The sequence below is a fragment of the Ranitomeya imitator genome, chromosome 1 (assembly GCF_032444005.1).
Source record: "Ranitomeya imitator isolate aRanImi1 chromosome 1, aRanImi1.pri, whole genome shotgun sequence".
NCBI lineage: Eukaryota > Metazoa > Chordata > Amphibia > Anura > Dendrobatidae > Ranitomeya > Ranitomeya imitator.
In genome coordinates this window covers 252,145,828-252,153,243 of record NC_091282.1, presented here as the reverse complement: position 1 = coordinate 252,153,243, position 7,416 = coordinate 252,145,828, and positions in this window count along the sequence as shown.

The following is a 7,416-nucleotide window of genomic DNA, read 5'->3' as shown; positions in this document are numbered from 1 at the left end:
AGGCTCCAGAGCACATATGAATAGTCTACATGAGGCACATCTGTGGTGGAGGCTCCAGAGCACATATGAATAGTCTACATGAGACACATCTGTGGTGGAGGCTCCAGAGCACATATGAATAGTCTACATGAGACACATCTGTGGTGGAGGCTCCAGAGCACATATGAATAGTCTACATGAGACACATCTGTGGTGGAGGCTCCAGAGCACATATGAATAGTCTACATGAGGCACATCTGTGGTGGAGGCTCCAGAGCACATATGAATAGTCTACATGAGACACATCTGTGGTGGAGGCTCCAGCGCACATATGAATAGTCTACATGAGACATCTGTGGTGGAGGCTCCAGAGCACATATGAATAGTCTACATGAGACACCTCTGTGGTGGAGGCTCCAGCGCACATATGAATAGTCTACATGAGGCACATCTGTGGTGGAGGCTCCAGAGCACATATGAATAGTCTACATGAGACATCTGTGGTGGAGGCTCCAGAGCACATATGAATAGTCTACATGAGGCACCTCTGTAGTGGAGGCTCCAGCGCACATATGAATAATCTACATGAGGCACATCTGTGGTGGAGGCTCCAGAGCACATATGAATAGTCTACATGAGACACCTCTGTGGTGGAGGCTCCAGCGCACATATGAATAGTCTACATGAGGCACATCTGTGGTGGAGGTTCCAGAGGACATATGAATAGTCTACATGAGGCACATCTGTGGTGGAGGCTCCAGAGCACATATGAATAGTCTACATGAGGCACATCTGTGGAGGAGGCTCCAGAGCACATATGAATAGTCTACATGAGGCACATCTGTGGTGGAGGCTCCAGAGCACATATGAATAGTCTACATGAGGCACGTCTGTGGTGGAGGCTCCAGAGCACATATGAATAGTCTACATGATGCACGTCTGTGGTGGAGGCTTCAGAGCACATATGAATAGTCTACATGATGCACGTCTGTGGTGGAGGCTCCAGAGCACATATGAATAGTCTACATGAGGCACCTCTGTGGTGGAGGCTCCAGAGCACATATGAACAGTCTACATGAGGAACATATGTGGTGGAGGCTCCAGAGCACATATGAATAGTCTACATGAGGCACCTCTGTGGTGGAGGTTCCAGAGCACATATGAATAGTCTACATGAGACACCTCTGTGGTGGAGGCTAAAGAGAACATGAATATTCTACATGAGGCACCTCTGTGGTGGAGGCTCCAGAGCACATATGAATAGTCTACATGAGACCTCTATGGTGGAGGCTCCAGAGCACATATGAAGCGTCTACATGAGACACATCTGTGGTGGAGGCTCCAACGCACATATGAATAGTCTACATGAGGCACATCTGTGGTGGAGGCTCCAGAGCACATATGAATAGTCTACATGAGACACATCAGTGGTGGAGGCTTCAGAGCACATATGAATAGTCTACATGAGGCATCTGTGGTGGAGGCTCCAGAGCACATATGAATAGTCTACATGAGACATCTGTGGTGGAGGCTCCAGCGCACATATGAATAGTCTACATGAGACACCTCTGTGGTGGAGGCTCCAGAGCACATATGAATAGTCTACATGAGACACATCTGTGGTGGAGGCTCCAGAGCACATATGAATAGTCTACATGAGACACATCTGTGGTGGAGGCTCCAGCGCACATATGAATAGTCTACATGAGACACATCTGTGGTGGAGGCTCCAGAGCACATATGAATAGTCTACATGAGACACATCTGTGGTGGAGGCTCCAGAGCACATATGAATAGTCTACATGAGACACATCTGTGGTGGAGGCTCCAGAGCACATATGAATAGTCTACATGAGGCACGTCTGTGGTGGAGGCTCCAGAGCACATATGAATAGTCTACATGAAGCACGTCTGTGGTGGAGGCTCCAGAGCACATATGAATAGTCTACATGAGGCATCTGTGGTGGAGGCTCCAGAGCACATATGAATAGTCTACATGAGGCACCTCTGTGGTGGAGGCTCCAGAGCACATATGAATATTCTACATGAGGCACCTCTGTGGTGGAGGCTCCAGAGCACATATGAAGCGTCTACATGAGACACATCTGTGGTGGAGGCTCCAGCGCACATATGAATAGTCTACATGAGACACATCAGTGGTGGAGGCTTCAGAGCACATATGAATAGTCTACATGAGGTATCTGTGGTGGAGGCTCCAGAGCACATATTAATAGTCTACATGAGACATCTGTGGTGGAGGCTTCAGCGCACATATGAATAGTCTACATGAGACACATCTGTGGTGGAGGCTCCAGAGCACATATGAATAGTCTACATGAGGCACGTCTGTGGTGGAGGCTCCAGAGCACATATGAATAGTCTACATGAGGCATCTGTGGTGGAGGCTCCAGAGCACATATGAATAGTCTACATGAGACACATCTGTGGTGGAGGCTCCAGCGCACATATGAATAGTCTACATGAGACACCTCTGTGATGGAGGCTCCAGAGCACATATGAATAGTCTACATGAGACATCTGTGGTGGAGGCTCCAGCGCACATATGAATAGTCTACATGAGTCACATCTGTGGTGGAGGCTCCAGAGCACATATGAATAGTCTACATGAGGCACCTCTGTGGTGGAGGCTTCAGAGCACATATGAATAGTCTACATGAGACACCTCTGTGGTGGAGGCTCCAGAGCACATATGAATAGTCTACATGAGGCACATCTGTGGTGGAGGCTTCAGAGCACATATGAATAGTCTACATGAGGCATCTGTGGTGGAGGCTCCAGAGCACCAGGGATTCAAGCTTCAGGAGGCTAATTTGCATATTCCAGGTGCCTTCTGGGAGAAGCGAAGTCTCCCTAAGCTAGAAGATCGTTGGGTACAGCCGGGACCAGCTGCTTCGAAAGCATCACCAAACCAGGGATTCAAGCTTCAGGAGGCTAATTTGCATATTCCAGGTGCCTTCTGGGAGAAGCGAAGTCTCCCTAAGCTAGAAGATCGTTGGGTACAGCCGGGACCAGCTGCTTCGAAAGCATCACCAAACCAGGGATTCAAGCTTCAGGAGGCTAATTTGCATATTCCAGGTGCCTTCTGGGAGAAGCGAAGTCTCCCTAAGCTAGAAGATCGTTGAGTACAGCCGGGACCAGCTGCTTCGAAAGCATCACCAAACCAGGGATTCAAGCTTCAGGAGGCTAATTTGCATATTCCAGGTGCCTTCTGGGAAAAGCGATGTCTCCCTAAGCTAGAAGATCGTTGGGTACAGCCGGGACCAGCTGCTTCGAAAGCATCACCAAACTAGGGATTCAAGCTTCAGGAGGCTAATTTGCATATTCCAGGTGCCTTCTGGGAGAAGCGAAGTCTCCCTAAGCTAGAAGATCGTTGGGTACAGCCGGGACCAGCTGCTTCGAAAGCATCACCAAACCAGGGAATCAAGCTTCAGGAGGCTAATTTGCATATTCCAGGTGCCTTCTGGGAAAAGCGATGTCTCCCTAAGCTAGAAGATCGTTGGGTACCGCCGGGACCAGCTGCTTCGAAAGCATCACCAAACCAGGGATTCAAGCTTCAGGAGGCTAATTTGCATATTCCAGGTGCCTTCTGGGAGAAGCGAAGTCTCCCTAAGCTAGAAGATCGTTGGGTACAGCCGGGACCAGCTGCTTCGAAAGCATCACCAAACCAGGGATTCAAGCTTCAGGAGGCTAATTTGCATATTCCAGGTGCCTTCTGGGAGAAGCGAAGTCTCCCTAAGCTAGAAGATCGTTGGGTACAGCCGGGACCAGCTGCTTCGAAAGCATCACCAAACCAGGGATTGAAGCTTCAGGAGGCTAATTTGCATATTCCAGGTGCCTTCTGGGAGAAGCGAAGTCTCCCTAAGCTAGAAGATCGTTGGGTACAGCCGGGACCAGCTGCTTCGAAAGCATCACCAAACCAGGGATTCAAGCTTCAGGAGGCTAATTTGCATATTCCAGGTGCCTTCTGGGAAAAGCGATGTCTCCCTAAGCTAGAAGATCGTTGGGTACAGCCGGGACCAGCTGCTTCGAAAGCATCACCAAACCAGGGATTCAAGCTTCAGGAGGCTAATTTGCATATTCCAGGTGCCTTTTTTTGAATTTTTGCCTGTAGGACATTATTGCAAGAGAGCTTGGCTGAGTAGATTACACAAGAAGGAAAACACACAGCAAGTCAGCAGGATCTAGGAGCAACATGGCAGATGTGACAACCTACATGGTGAGCTGCAGCATGTGCTACATGTTCACAGATCGACCAGAAGAAGAATCCAATTTCACCTGTCAGAAGTGTAGACTAGTGGCCCTTTTAGAAGAAAAGGTGCGGGGTCTGGAAGAAAGAATAGCAACTTTGAAACTCATCAAAGAGAATGAAGACTTTCTAGACAGAACAGAAGCATCTCTACTGGTCACAGAAGGTGCAAAAAGTGTCAGAGAACCTCCAAAAGCAGATGAGTGGAAGCATGTGACCAAAAGAAGCAAGAAGACCATGGAGAAATCACCAACCACACAACTGAAGAACCGATATCAAATCTTTGTAGAGGATGAAGATGGCACACCTAAGAATGAAGCAATACCAGCAAGCAAAAAAGAAAAGGGCACACAGCAACAAGTGACAGCAAAAAGTACAGCCAAGAAGCAACGAAGAGTGGTGGTGGTGGGAGACTCACTACTGAGAGGCACCGAAGCAGCCATCTGCAGACCGGACATAACTGCAAGAGAAGTATGCTGCCTTCCAGGTGCGATGATCAAGGATGTGACCGATAGGATACCAAAGCTCTTCAGCTCCAAGGACGTCCACCCATTTCTTCTGATACATGTTGGCACCAATGACACGGCAAGGAAGGACCTACCGACAATCTGCAAGGACTTTGAAGAGTTGGGGAAGAAAGTAAAGGAACTGGATGCACAGGTAGTTTTTTCTTCTATCCTTCCAGTAGACGGGCATGGCACCAGGAGATGGAACAGGATCCTTGATGCAAACAACTGGCTAAGACGATGGTGCAGACAACAAGGATTTGGATTCCTGGACCACGGTGTGAATTACTGGTATGATGGACTCCTCGCCAGAGACGGACTACACCTCAACAAACCTGGGAAACACACATTCGCCAGAAGACTCGCTACACTCATCAGGAGGGCGTTAAACTAGAAGAAGAGGGGACGGGAAGAAAAACATTAGACTCGAACAAAGACGACCCAGGAAAACATACTCAGAAGGGAGGTAAGAACATTTCTAAAACAATCCACAGTGAGGAGATTGGAACAAAACAAAATCCTCTAAACTGCATGCTCGCAAACGCCAGAAGCCTGACAAACAAGATGGAAGAACTAGAAGCAGAAATATCTACAGGTAACTTTGACATAGTGGGAATAACCGAGACATGGTTAGATGAAAGCTATGACTGGGCAGTTAACTTACAGGGTTACAGTCTGTTTAGAAAGGATCGTAAAAATCGGAGAGGAGGAGGGGTTTGTCTCTATGTAAAGTCTTGTCTAAAGTCCACTTTAAGGGAGGATATTAGCGAAGGGAATGAGGATGTCGAGTCCATATGGGTTGAAATTCATGGAGGGAAAAATGGTAACAAAATTCTCATTGGGGTCTGTTACAAACCCCCAAATATAACAGAAAGCATGGAAAGTCTACTTCTAAAGCACATAGATGAAGCTGCAACCCATAATGAGGTCCTGGTTATGGGGGACTTTAACTACCCGGATATTAACTGGGAAACAGAAACCTGTGAAACCCATAAAGGCAACAGGTTTCTGCTAATAACCAAGAAAAATTATCTTTCACAATTGGTGCAGAATCCAACCAGAGGAGCAGCACTTTTAGACCTAATACTATCTAATAGACCTGACAGAATAACAAATCTGCAGGTGGTTGGGCATTTAGGAAATAGCGACCACAATATTGTGCAGTTTCACCTGTCTTTCACTAGGGGGACTTGTCAGGGAGTCACAAAAACATTGAACTTTAGGAAGGCAAAGTTTGACCAGCTTAGAGATGCCCTTAATCTGGTAGACTGGGACAATATCCTCAGAAATGAGAATACAGATAATAAATGGGAAATGTTTAAGAACATCCTAAATAGGCAGTGTAAGCGGTTTATACCTTGTGGGAATAAAAGGACTAGAAATAGGAAAAACCCAATGTGGCTAAACAAAGAAGTAAGACAGGCAATTAACAGTAAAAAGAAAGCATTTGCACTAATAAAGCAGGATGGCACCATTGAAGCTCTAAAAAACTATAGGGAGAAAAATACTTTATCTAAAAAACTAATTAAAGCTGCCAAAAAGGAAACAGAGAAGCACATTGCTAAGGAGAGTAAAACTAATCCCAAACTGTTCTTCAACTATATCAATAGTAAAAGAATAAAAACTGAAAATGTAGGCCCCTTAAAAAATAGTGAGGAAAGAATGGTTGTAGATGACGAGGAAAAAGCTAACATATTAAACACCTTCTTCTCCACGGTATTCACGGTGGAAAATGAAATGCTAGGTGAAATCCCAAGAAACAATGAAAACCCTATATTAAGGGTCACCAATCTAACCCAAGAAGAGGTGCGAAACCGGCTAAATAAGATTAAAATAGATAAATCTCCGGGTCCGGATGGCATACACCCACGAGTACTAAGAGAACTAAGTAATGTAATAGATAAACCATTATTTCTTATTTTTAGTGACTCTATAGCGACAGGGTCTGTTCCGCAGGACTGGCGCATAGCAAATGTGGTGCCAATATTCAAAAAGGGCTCTAAAAGTGAACCTGGAAATTATAGGCCAGTAAGTCTAACCTCTATTGTTGGTAAAATATTTTACGGGTTTCTGAGGGATGTTATTCTGGATTATCTCAATGAGAATAACTGTTTAACTCCATATCAGCATGGGTTTATGAGAAATCGCTCCTGTCAAACCAATCTAATCAGTTTTTATGAAGAGGTAAGCTATAGACTGGACCACGGTGAGTCATTGGACGTGGTATATCTCGATTTTTCCAAAGCGTTTGATACCGTGCCGCACAAGAGGTTGGTACACAAAATGAGAATGCTTGGTCTGGGGGAAAATATGTGTAAATGGGTTAGTAACTGGCTTAGTGATAGAAAGCAGAGGGTGGTTATAAATGGTATAGTCTCTAACTGGGTCGCTGTGACCAGTGGGGTACCGCCGGGGTCAGTATTGGGACCTGTTCTCTTCAACATATTCATTAATGATCTGGTAGAAGGTTTACACAGTAAAATATCGATATTTGCAGATGATACAAAACTATGTAAAGCAGTTAATACAAGAGAAGATAGTATTCTGCTACAGATGGATCTGGATAAGTTGGAAACTTGGGCTGAAAGGTGGCAGATGAGGTTTAACAATGATAAATATAAGGTTATACACATGGGAAGAGGGAATCAATATCACCATTACACA